The 14,712-nt window shown below is 37.3% G+C and overlaps 1 protein-coding gene across 1 annotated transcript in view; it reads right to left on the bottom strand.

Annotated features, from left to right (window-relative positions):
• Positions 1-14,712, bottom strand: part of LOC144440776 (uncharacterized) — a 141,095-nt gene that overhangs the window by 76,400 nt on the left and 49,983 nt on the right. The gene's annotated exons all lie outside the window — the stretch shown is intronic.

Raw genomic sequence — 14,712 nt, 5'->3', positions numbered from 1 at the left:
AAACAGAATGGTCACCAGCAATGTATTGGACAACTCTATATAGCTATTCACTATAACAAACAGAATGGTCATCAGCAATGTATTGGACACCTCTATATAGCTATTCACTATAACAAACAGAATGGTCACCAGCAATGTATTGGACAACTCTATATAGCTATTCACTATAACAAACAGAATGGTCACCAGCAATGTATTGGACAACTCTATATAGCTATTCACTATGACAAACAGAATGGTCATCAGCAATGTAATGGACAACTCTATATAGCCATTCACTGTAACAAACAGAATGGTCATCAGCAATGTATTGGACAACTCTATATAGCCATTCACTATGACAAACAGAATGGTCATCAGCAATGTATTGGACAACTCTATATAGCCATTCACTGTAACAAACAGAATGGTCACCGGCAATGTATTAGACACCTCTATATAGCTATTCACTGTAACAAACAGAATGGTCATCAGCAATGTATTGGAGACCTCTATATAGCTATTCACTTTAACAAACAGAATGGTCATCAGCAATGTATTGGACAACTCTATATAGCCATTCACTATAAAAAACAGAATGGTCATCAGCAATGTATTGGACAACTCTATATAGCCATTCATTATAACAAACACAATGGTCATCAGCAATGTATTGGACACTGCTGTATAGCCATTCACTATAACAAACAGAATGGTCATCAGCAATGTATTAGACACCTCTATATAGCTATTCACTTTAACAAACAGAATGGTCATCAGCAATGTATTGGACACCTCTATATAGCTATTCACTATAACAAACAGAATGGTCATCAGCAATGTATTGGACAACTCTATATAGCCATTCACTATAACAAACAGAATGGTCATCAGCAATGTATTGGACACCTCTATATAGCTATTCACTTTAACAAACAGAATGGTCATCAGCAATGTATTGGACACCTCTATATAGCCATTCACTATAACAAACACAATGGTCATCAGCAATGTATTGAACAACTCAATATAGCCATTCATTATAACAAACACAATGGTCATCAGCAATGTATTGGACAACTCAATATAGCCATTCACTATAACAAACAGAATGGTCATCAGCAATGTATTGGACACCTCTATATAGCTATTCACTCTAACAAACAGAATGGTCATCAGCAATGTATTGGAGAACTCTATATAGCCATTCACTATAATAAACAGAATGGTCATCAGCAATGTATTGGAGACCTCTATATAGCTATTCACTCTAACAAACAGAATGGTCATCAGCAATGTATTGGACACTGCTGTATAGCCATTCACTATAACAAACAGAATGGTCATCAGCAATGTATTGGACACTGCTGTATAGCCATTCACTATAACAAACAGAATGGTCATCAGCAATGTATTGGACAACTCTATATAGCCATTCACTATAACAAACAGAATGGTCATCAGCAATGTATTAGACACCTCTATATAGCCATTCATTATAACAAACAGAAAGGTCATCAGCAATGTATTGGACAACTCAATATAGCCATTCACTATAACAAACAGAATGGTCATCAGCAATGTATTGGACACCTCTATATAGCTATTCACTATAACAAACAGAATGGTCATCAGCAATGTATTGGAGAACTCTATATAGCTATTCACTCTAACAAACAGAATGGTCATCAGCAATGTATTGGACACCTCTATATAGCCATTCATTATAACAAACAGAATGGTCATCAGCAATGTATTAGACACCTATATATAGCCATTCATTATAACAAACAGAATGGTCATCAGCAATGTATTGGACACCTCTATATAGCCATTCACTATAACAAACAGAATGGTCATCAGCAATGTATTGGAGAACTCTATATAGCCATTCACTATAATAAACAGAATGGTCATCAGCAATGTATTGGACACCTCTATATAGCTATTCACTCTAACAAACAGAATGGTCATCAGCAATGTATTGGACACTGCTGTATAGCCATTCACTATAACAAACAGAATGGTCATCAGCAATGTATTGGACACCTGTATATAGCCATTCACTATAACAAACAGAATGGTCATCAGCAATGTATTAGACACCTATATATAGCCATTCATTATAACAAACAGAATGGTCATCAGCAATGTATTGGTCAACTCAATATAGCCATTCACTATAACAAACAGAATGGTCATCAGCAATGTATTGGACACCTCTATATAGCTATTCACTCTAACAAACAGAATGGTCATCAGCAATGTATTGGAGAACTCTATATAGCCATTCACTATGACAAACAGAATGGTCATCAGCAATGTATTGGACACCTCTATATAGCTATTCACTATAACAAACAGAATGGTCATCAGCAATGTATTGGACACCTCTATATAGCCATTCACTATAACAAACAGAATGGTCATCAGCAATGTATTGGACACCTCTATATAGCCATTCGTTATAACAAACAGAATGGTCATCAGCAATGTATTGGACAACTCAATATAGCCATTCATTATAACAAACAGAATGGTCATCAGCAATGTATTGGACACCTCTATATAGCTATTCACTCTAATAAACAGAATGGTCATCAGCAATGTATTGGAGACCTCTATATAGCTATTCACTCTAACAAACAGAATGGTCATCAGCAATGTATTGGACACTGCTGTATAGCCATTCACTATAACAAACAGAATGGTCATCAGCAATGTATTGGACACTGCTGTATAGCCATTCACTATAACAAACAGAATGGTCATCAGCAATGTATTGGACACCTCTATATAGCTATTCACTCTAACAAACAGAATGGTCATCAGCAATGTATTGGAGAACTCTATATAGCCATTCACTATAATAAACAGAATGGTCATCAGCAATGTATTGGACACTGCTGTATAGCCATTCACTATAACAAACAGAATGGTCATCAGCAATGTATTGGACACTGCTGTATAGCCATTCACTATAACAAACAGAATGGTCATCAGCAATGTATTGGACACTGCTGTATAGCCATTCACTATAACAAACAGAATGGTCATCAGCAATGTATTGGACAACTCTATATAGCCATTCACTATAACAAACAGAATGGTCATCAGCAATGTATTAGACACCTCTATATAGCCATTCATTATAACAAACAGAATGGTCATCAGCAATGTATTGGACAACTCAATATAGCCATTCACTATAACAAACAGAATGGTCATCAGCAATGTATTGGACACCTCTATATAGCTATTCACTTTAACAAACAGAATGGTCATCAGCAATGTATTGGAGAACTCTATATAGCCATTCACTATAATAAACAGAATGGTCATCAGCAATGTATTGGACACCTCTATATAGCTATTCACTCTAACAAACAGAATGGTCATCAGCAATGTATTGGACACTGCTGTATAGCCATTCACTATAACAAACACAATGGTCATCAGCAATGTATTGGACACCTCTATATAGCCATTCACTATAACAAACAGAATGGTCATCAGCAATGTATTAGACACCTCTATATAGCCATTCACTATAACAAACAGAATGGTCATCAGCAATGTATTGGACACCTCTATATAGCTATTCACTATAACAAACAGAATGGTCATCAGCAATGTATTGGACAACTCTATATAGCCATTCACTATAACAAACAGAATGGTCATCAGCAATGTATTAGACACCACTATATAGCTATTCACTTTAACAAACAGAATGGTCATCAGCAATGTATTAGACACTTCTATATATTTTTTGAATGTTTATTCAATTGTCTATTAAACCCTGTTATCTTTGTTAAATACACCACTGTTTGGCTGTTGCTATGGGCGTGGTCATGGTTGCTAGGGTATTTGCACACATTTTTTGAATGTTTACTCACTTGCCTACCAGATGATGTTGTTATTTGACCAAAATATACTGCCATTTGGTTGTTGCTAAAGGGCGTGGTCATGGTCGCTAGGGCCAATTTTGTCAAAATATTTTGAAGAAAATCTGCAGAATAACAGTTTCAGAAACATCTCTCCAAGTTTCAGACTCATTGACCAAGTACTTTTTGAGATATAAGTTTTTGACCAAAAATGAACATTCTTACACCTAATTTGCATATCACTCATGGAATCATTGTATGCTTAATATATCTTCGTCCATACATCCCTAGATGCATTCCCATCAAATTTCAGCCCAATCTGCTCAGTAGTTTTGGAATTATAGATTTTTAACCAAAAAGACACATTTTTAGCCCTAATTTGCATATCACTGATGGAATCATCATGTCATGAACAAATCTTACTTTACACCCCCTAAAGAATCTTCCCACCAAATTTCGCACCAATCTGCCCAGTAGTTTCTGAGTTTAAGTTTTTTGACCAAAAATCACATTTTTTGACCCAAATCACACACCTGTGATGCGATCATTTTGATTTGAACAATTTCCCAACTAGACACCCAAGGTAATGGACCCACCAAATATCATGGCAATCGGTTCAGCAGTTTTTTACTTTAAGTTGTTTACACACACACACACACACACACACACACACACACAGACAGACAGACAGACAGACAGACAGACAGACGCTGGGCGATCCCTATAGCACTACTGAACCTCAGTTCAGTTGTGCTAAAAATGAATCTAAGGAGCTGCAAACGTATTGGCACATGGAATGTGAGAAGCGTGACAGATCCTAGTCTTGCTGCTAGACGTTCGGGCTTTCTTTCGATGCTATAACTATAAGCGAATGAAGTTCGCATGTGAGGGCCTTCCGACCGGACATTCCATTGAGATTACATTGAGCGGTGGGTTGGGCCATCTATGCATATATATACTTTAATATATTCAATAACCTATGACCTCGGGGAATCTCTGCATGCTAGTGTTGACAAACACATTTACGTCATTACTATGGCTTATCGGTTTATGGTAATTGTGAGTTTGATGAGTGTGTAGACGTTGTCATTCACACATTTCAGTTAACGCATTGGTGGTTATTTATACAAGCCCCTCCTTAAGATGAATATGCATGAAAATTTAGCTATTGTCCTCTGTTTGTGTTTGTCGCTAATACGGTTCTCTGATTGGCAGTTATTTATATCCTGATGACATTCGCTAGACCTCGGATGTTCCATCCTCGATAGCGTTGTTCGGCTGTGTGTCGTATTTTATCGGAAGAACATCCGAGGGCTAGCTGATAGACTAGACAGATCCTAGCAAGGTGCACATAGTGAAAAAGGAAATGGAGAGATGTAATGTTCCTATCTGTGGCTTGGCAGAAGTTAGATGGACTGGAAAGGGGCATTTCTCTCTAGATGACAGTCATACTATCTACTTCTCTGGCTTAGACACACTACGGAGGAATGGAGTAGGCTTCATCCTGTCAAGGGAGGCAGCAAAATGCGTCCTCAGATACAACCCAATCAGTGACCGAATGATATCTATTCTTCTTCATGCACACCCTGTCAACACTTCTCTTGTACAAGTCTACGCACCAACCTCGACAGCAGATGATGAAGAAATTGGCTCCTTCTACCATGAGCTCCAGGAAACTATCAACAAAATTCCTAGTATAGACATTACCATCAACTTAGGGGATTTCAATGCCAAAGTTGGGAATGACTTGGAAAGCAACAATGCTATAAGAAAGTTTGGATTGGGCAAAGCTAACGAGAGAGGTGAAAGGCTAATCGATTTCTGCATTGAAAATGAACTGACTGTAACCAACACCATATTCCAGCAGCACCCAAGGAGACTATACACCTGGGTCTCACCAGATGGGAAAACCAGAAATCAAATAGACTACATCTTAATCAGAAGAAGATGGAGGTCAGGCATAAAGGTAACAAGAACATACCCTGGAGCATATTGTGGGTCAGATCATCAACTACTTGTAGCTGAAATTTGAACCAAACTGAAGTCTATCAAACGAGATACTCCCCCACGTAGATATGACGTGAAGCAGATACATGATCAATACAGAATAGAAGTAAGGAATTCTTTCCAAGTACTGCTTGAAAAGGAAGAAGAATGGACTCCTAATGAAATATGGAAGCAGACAAAGGAAGTAATCTCTGGAGCAGCACATAAGAACTTGCCAAAACCTAGGAAATCACGTTCACCATGGCTATCAGATGAAGTTGGCAAACTAGCAGATGAAAGACGGGTGATAAAGGTGAGAGGCATGCAATCAGAGAAGGACAGAAGGCAGTACAAAGATCTGAGTAGGAGAATTCAATGGAAGACCAGACAAGATAAACAGGCTTTCCTTGAGAAGAAATGCGAGGAGGTTGAGTCACACTCTTCTACCATCACTCCAGAGATATTTTTAAAGCTGTAAAGGAAATCACAGGGAAGAAAACACCAAAGCTAAATGTAGTTAAGGATGAAGATGGCGAAATTCTAACTGATTTGGATGACCAAATCAAGCAAAGGTGGAAGCAGTACTGCCAAGGACTGTATGCTAGTAGAGATGGTTTGGGAGGTACATCAGAACCAATCGAGATCGAGGAAGAGGAACCTTACCTACTAAGATCAGAAGTGGTCCAGGCAATAAAGAAAATGTGAACGGGAAAGGCTCCAGGCTGTGATGATATTCCTGCAAAGCTGTTTAAGGAAGCTGGAGAGGAGGGAGTGAATGTGATGCATAAATTATGCAACTTGATCTGGAAAGATAAGACATGGCCAAAAGATTGGACAAGATAAGTATTTCTACCACTTCCCAAGAAAGGCGACACTCGAGAATGTAAAAACAACAGAACCATCTCTCTAATCTCGCATGCCAGCAATTCAAGATCCTGCTATATGTCATTTTGGAGAGGATGAAGCAGTTCATGTGTCATGAGATCCCCCCCCCCCCAGAGCAGGCAGGTTTTGTGAAAGGAAGAGGCACAAGAGACCAGATAGCAAACATCAGAAATATAATGGAGAAGGCTATGGAATTCAACTTCCCGGTGTACATGTGCTTCATCAACTATTCTAAAGCGTTTGATACTGTCCAGCACCAAAAACTCTGGACAGCCTTGATATCAATGGGCTTCCCAAAACATGTCATAGAAATGATCAGGACACTCTATGAACATCAGGAATCGACAGTGAGAACTGCATGCGGTGACACTGACTGGTGTTTAACATTGAGCAAGGGGTACGACAAGGATGTATAGTCACCTCATCTGTTCAATACATATGCAGAATACATCATGCGACTTGCCCTTGAAAACTATGACAGTGGGATATCAATTGGAGGCAGAACGATCAACAACTAACGTTATGCTGATGATACTACCCTGTTAGCTAGCAGCGCAAGTGAACTAGAGACTTTGACTGAAAGAGTAAGAATAGAGAGTGAGAAGTTTGGTCTCTTGATGATTTTCCAATTGCAACATATGGGTGTGAAACATGGACTATTGATGCTGCTTATCAGAGGAAAATTGAAGCGTTTGAGATGTGGTGTTGGAGGAAGCTTCTTCGCATCCCGTGGACAGCCAAAAGGACCAATGCAAGTGTCCTGCTTGAAATTGGAGAAAAAACCAACCTCATTGATGCAGTTGCGAGACAACCTTGAGAAACTGATTATGTTTGGTAAAGTGGAGGGAAAAAGAAGCAGAGGTAGGCAGAAACTTTGCTGGAGAGATGGAATTTTGACTCTTACAGGAAGATCAATTTATAGCTGCTACACCAAGGCTCAAAATCATCACGAATGGAGAAGCTTCATCACAGAGGTCACGAATACTCAGATATGAGTAGAACGACGATGACGATGACCCATGCTAGGTATAGGTGTTCATTTGCTGAATGCATATCCAGTTGCCTATCCAACCCTGTTGTTATCTGTACAATACACACGATCATTTGGCTGTTGCTATGGGTGTGGTCTTGTTGCTATGCACATATACATACATTTTTTGAACATTTACTCACTTGTCTATTAATCCCTGTTGTTATCTTTGCAATAAGATATGTGTTCATTTGGCTGTTGCCACAGGCATGGTCTTGTTGCTAGGCATATTTGCATACACTTTTTGAATGTTTGTTCACTTGTCGCTGTTGTTATCTTTGTGAAATACACCACCATTTGGCTGTTGCTATAGGCGTGGTTATGGTTGCTAGGGATGTTTGCATTCATTTTTTGAATGTTCACTCACTTGCCTACCAGATGATGTTGTTATTTGACCAAAATATACTGGCATTTGGTTGTTGCTAAGGGTGTGGTCATGGTTGCTAGGGCCAATTGTGTCAAAATATTTTGAAGAAAATCTGCAGAATAACACTTCTAGAAACATCTCACCTAGTTTCAGTCTCATTGAAAATACTTCCTGTAAAATAAGTTTTTGACCAAAATTCACATATTTACACCTAATTTGCATATCACTGATGAGATCATTATATGTTTAATGTGTCTTTATATATACACTCCCAGATGCATCCCCATCAAATTCTGCCCAATCTGCTGAGTAGTTCTGGAATTAAAGATTTTTGATCAAAAAGACACATTTTTAGCCCTAATCTCCATATCACTGATGAAATCATCATGTCGTGAACATTTCTTAATCTAAATACCCCTAAGAATGTTCCCACCAAATTTTAGACCGATCTGCCCAGTAGTTTTTGAGTTTTTTGACCAAAAATCACATTTTTTGACCCAAGTCACACACCGGTGGTAAGATCATTTTGATATGAACAGTTCCCAACTAGACAGTCTAGAAAGTCTTAAATGAATGAATGGCCCATATATTACAGTTTGTGAGTTTCAAAGTAAATAATGATTTTTTAACAACAAATACGATAGCAGCCTTCACTCAAATTTGCATACTTCACAAATCAAAGTGATGTTTTTATTATGTTCCAGATGATATGATTACAGGCCAGTATTACAAATAGACAGATGGATGTAAATACACTGTAATAGCTCCCTGATGTTACAAATAGACGAATGGATGTAAAGACATTGTAATCGCTCCTTGTTATTACAGATAGACAGATGAATGTAAAGACACTGTAATAGATCCCTGTTATTACAGATAGGCAGATGGATGTAAAGACACTGTAATAGCTCCCTGTTATTACAGATAGACAGATGAATTATGTAAATACACTGTAATAACTATGTTATTACAGATAGACAGATTCATGTAAATACACTGTAATGGCTCCCTTTTATTACAAATAGACGAATGGATGTAAAGACACTGTAATAGCTCCCTGTTATTACAGATAGACAGATGAATGTAAATACACTGTAATAGCTCCCTGATGTTACAAATAGACGAATGGATGTAAAGACACTGTAATAGCTCCCTGTTATTACAGATAGACAGATGAATGTAAATACACTGTAATAGCTCCCTGATGTTACAAATAGACGAATGGATGTAAAGACACTGTAATAGCTCCCTGTTATTACAGATAGACAGATGAATGTAAATACACTGTAATAGCTCCCTGATGTTACAAATAGACGAATGGATGTAAAGACACTGTAATAGCTCCCTGATGTTACAAATAGACAGATGGATGTAAATACACTGTAATAGCTCCCTGATGTTACAAATAGACGAATGGATGTAAAGACACTGTAATAGCTCCGTTATTACAAATAGACAGATGAATGTAAATACACTGTAATAGCTCCCTGATGTTACAAATAGACAGATGAATGTAAAGACACTGTAATAGCTCCGTTATTACAGATAGACAGATGAATGTAAATACACTGTTACAGTAATAGCTCCCTGTTATTACAAATAGACAGATGAATGTAAATACACTGTAATAGCTCCGTTATTACAGATAGACAGATGGATGTAAATACACTGTAATAGCTCCCTGTTATTACAAATAGACAGATGAATGTAAATACACTGTAATAGCTCCGTTATTACAAATAGACAGATGAATGTAAATACACTGTAATAGCTCCGTTATTACAGATAGACAGATGGATGTAAATACACTGTAATAGCTCCGTTATTACAGATAGACAGATGGATGTAAATACACTGTAATAGCTCCGTTATTACAAATAGACAGATGGATGTAAAGACACTGTAATAGCTCCGTTATTACAGATAGACAGATGGATGTAAATACACTGTAATAGCTCCCTGTTATTACAGATAGACAGATGGATGTAAATACACTGTAATAGATCCCTGTTATTACAGATAGGCAGATGGATGTAAAGACACTGTAATAGCTCCGTTATTACAAATAGACAGATGGATGTAAAGACACTGTAATAGCTCCCTGTTATTAAATCTAGACAGATGGATGTAAATACACTGTAATAGCTCCGTTATTACAAATAGACAGATGAATGTAAAGACACTGTAATAGCTCCGTTATTACAAATAGACAGATGGATGTAAATACACTGTAATAGCTCCCTGTTATTACAGATAGACAGATGAATTATGTAAATACACTGTAATAACTATGTTATTACAGATAGACAGATGAATGTAAATACACTGTAATAGCTCCCTGTTATTACAGATAGACAGATGGATGTAAAGACATTGTAATCGCTCCTTGTTATTACAGATAGACAGATGAATGTAAATACACTGTAATAGCTCCCTGTTATTACAAATAGACAGATGAATGTAAATACACTGTAATAGCTCCCTGTTATTACAAATAGACAGATGGATGTAAATACACTGTAATAGCTCCCTGTTATTACAAATAGACAGATGGATGTAAATACACTGTAATAGCTCCCTGTTATTACAAATAGACAGATGAATGTAAGTACACTGTAATAGCTCCCTGTTATTACAAATAGACAGATGAATGTAAGTACACTGTAATAGCTCCCTGTTATTACAAATAGACAGATGGATGTAAATACACTGTTACAGTAATAGCTCCCTGTTATTACAAATAGACAGATGAATGTAAAGACACTGTAATAGCTCCCTGTTATTACAAATAGACAGATGGATGTAAATACACTGTAATAGCTCCCTGTTATTACAGATAGACAGATGGATGTAAAGACACTGTAATAGCTCCGTTATTACAGATAGACAGATGAATGTAAATACACTGTAATAGCTCCGTTATTACAAATAGACAGATGGATGTAAATACACTGTAAGATCATTCTATCATGCTATTTTGTCATCTATACACCCTAGATGCATCCCCATTAATTTATTATCAATTATGAAATTTACACCTAGAACTAATATTACTTTTTACATTTCTACATTCAAACAAGTCTGCCTATTTGTTCCCAAAATTTTAACTTCCTGATAACTTCCTGATAATTGATTTCAACAATTTAAAATGTGTACGTAGGGAATAAATGCTACAAATTTACATGTCTGTGATTCATGACAAGGAACAATATTATTAAATTTGAATGTTCTAAAAATCAGATTTTTGTATACATTCACTGAAGGGTCCAAGTTTATAGGTGTTTGTCACCTGTGTGGACTACCTGACTTTTATCAAAGTTAAATAAATAAATTTAAAAAAAGAAAAATAAAAGGTAAAATTTGCAAACAAATATTCTTCCATTGTAACCTCACATATAGAAGGTAACATAATGTCTACATATGTAAATGACGGTTCTAAATGGCCATTTGACCTTTGAACACAGATGTCAAGGTCAAATTTTAAGGTTAAGATCTAAAGAGGAAGGTAATCATGGATAATAAACGTGTACATGTAAACACTCAAATAGTGAGGTAGCTAAATGGTCCAAAATTGAACAGTTGCGGGGCAAAGTGCTAGATCTAGCACTTCGCCACTTTTTGACAAAGTGCTAGATCTAGCACTTCGTCAGTTTTCGCCGAAGTGCTAGTAGATCTAGCACTTCGCCAAAAAACAGTGAAGTGCGGGACTGTAAACAACGAAGCGCCTCCAACGGCTTGATATAACGTGGTCGTTCGCATCGATAAACGTCACATACATGCGTCATGTCAGTAGTCCGTGTACGTGGTCATGTGGCGCATGATCGACTCCAAAACTTATCTTTGGCCGATTGTAACAACGACACGATTTATATGAAGTTTGTTAAATGTTTGCCGAGTAAAACGGCCAGTTGAAAGTTCACGTTGTCATATGTACGGTTGTGAACCATGGGGTTGTGTGTTCTGTTACAAACATGCCTTGTCAATACCTCGCGGTGGATGGACTTGCAGAAACAAGTGTTATTATTTTACCCCTTTCATGTACAATTGGCTAAAACACGTCAATATCATCGATATTATCGACATTGTATTGTATTCTGATAGAAACATTCTGATACATATCTCGGGAAACTAGTGCCTGTGGGCGGGACTGTACTTCAGAATCTGCAATCTACTCTGTAAACAAGGACTAGCCTAACTCAGTATTTCTTGTACCATGTCTATTTTAGAGCGGGAAAGATATATCAATCATAACGTCTTGAAATAAATTTGAAAATCACTGAAATCTTTATCCAGTATCTATCTTTCAGTATAATCACCTGTGTGCTTATTTTCATTCTAATCTATGAAGTAGTAGAAAAAGAATATTGTGCAAAATCATGTCATAACTCTCGTGATTTACACGAGGTAGAGCGCGCCTCCGGGGACACATTTATTCTATAAAAATCTTTAAAATTTCTCCAAACTGTTTGAACGGATAGTTTTATTTTGTTGGTCTCTCTGAAATGACAAAATCAATATGGGGGTCATTGTGTTTGTTTTTAAACAAACCGACACCCCTTTCTTTCCCCCGGATCCTATATGGTTAACACAGGATTTGGCAGCCATGCTGGATTCTAAAAAGATAAGTTTGACAATATGCACTTTTAGTATTTTCGGGATGCATTCCATGTTAACTTGCGATGTGCTTTTAAGACATACTATAGTCGTTCCCATTATCACAACCCTACCTATGAGCTCCCACAATCTTTCTCATATAAACCATTTCCTATCGCTATTTCTCGAACGGTCGTCACCTGTATTTCTTACTTTTGTGATATGCAATCCAGTTCACGAAGTGACGTTTATTACTGCTCCACGATCCTCGGCGTCACACTACGCTAATTGTAGCATTATGAAGTCACTTCCTCTGGACCGAACCAAACTATAACCGATGGCTATTATTATTATTTCCCACATCGGATATAATTTCTGAGCGAACAGGAATTACATAAGGGACGATATTGAAATTGGTGATTGTCTAGTAATGCAAAATATCAGTAAACAGTAATGTAGTGATGGTTTACTTGAGATCTGGCGAAGTTATGGATTTTTTCTTGTCGTTGTTTTCGGTCAAGAAGTTGGCAGTACCAAGTATATGGAATTTACAAAACAGTAGTAACGGGTTATCTATAGATTTCTATCAAAATATTAACAGCAATGAAGGGCTGAAATTAAAATTGTTCACACGAATATGTTTTCGCACTTATGTTTTCGATAGCAATATTTTTTGTCATCTATTAACGATCTGATAATACTGAAAGAAGTGAATCTATTCAATAGAAATATAGTGAACATGATATAAATTACACCCAGAGTTTATTTTCGTGTTCAACGATCAAGAAAAATCTTCGCTCTCGCATCTAGACACACACTAACCCCCCCCCCCACACACACCAAGAAATTCAGTTTTCCTTCATATTATTTCTTTGTCATGCAATGTTACCAATGTCACTGCCATTAAATCTGCAGTATGAAGTCTGTGACGCACGCCGAACTAAATGTTTCTACTTCCTGAAATCTTCGAAGTTTCAACTGTATATGGGAGTGCGTTATTTGACATGAACAGCTGTCAAAATGGAGGTCTACGGTTGTTGGTAGTGGTGTCAAGCCGTTGTCAAGTACGGAGTACGAAACGTGGTACCGAAACCACCACGTGCTGCAGTTGAAGTCTGTGACGCACGCCGAACAAAATGTTCGTAGTTTTGACTGTATATGGGAGTGCGTTCTTTGACGTGACAGCTGTCAAAATGGCGGTCTGCGGTTGTTGGTAGTGGTGTCAAGCCGTTGTAAGGAGTACGAAACGTGGAAGGGAAACGACCACGTGCTGTAGTTTTCGCCTCATACAACATCGAAAAAATACAAAACTGAACGTTACTAAAAATTACGAAGTAGAAACTTGTTTGTGCATTGGCAAAACATACGGAAAATCAAACTCTAAGGTCGTTAAACACAGGAAGTAACATTTTACACTGAGAGTAATAACATGTCCATTACCGGTATAACATTACATATTTACCGATGACCAAGCACTTTGCCACACTTTGTTGAAGTGCTAGATCTAGCACTTCGCCACTTTTTGACAAAGTGCTAGATCTAGCACTTCGTCAGTTTTCGCTAAAGTGCTAGATCTAGCACTTTGTCAAAAAGTGGCGAAGTGCTAGATCTAGCACTTTGCCCCGCAACTGTTCCGATTTTGAATTCTTTGTTACATGAAATAGTGGTAAAATATATGGCTGCCATTTGATTACAAAAGTCAAGACACACAGTGATGTGCATATGTAGTATTATGACATCAGGTTATGAAATAAGCTTTAGTTGAAATTGGTTCTTGCATTTCAGAGATACATTTAGAAATGTATGGATGCTTGCATGCATAGATGGAACCCATCATTGTAGCCACCATGGGCTTCACGCTGGGGTCTAATCATGATATAGCAAATATATAATTAGTAAAATTAGAATAAATGAAATAACAGTATGTAACACCACACACACAAACAAGGAAACTACATGAAACACATCAGTTTGGGATGTGCTAG

This window comes from Glandiceps talaboti, chromosome 10, assembly GCF_964340395.1.
Source record: "Glandiceps talaboti chromosome 10, keGlaTala1.1, whole genome shotgun sequence".
NCBI lineage: Eukaryota > Metazoa > Hemichordata > Enteropneusta > Spengelidae > Glandiceps > Glandiceps talaboti.
The sequence above is the reverse complement of the archived record's forward strand: the minus strand, read 5'-3'. Positions and strand labels throughout refer to the sequence as shown.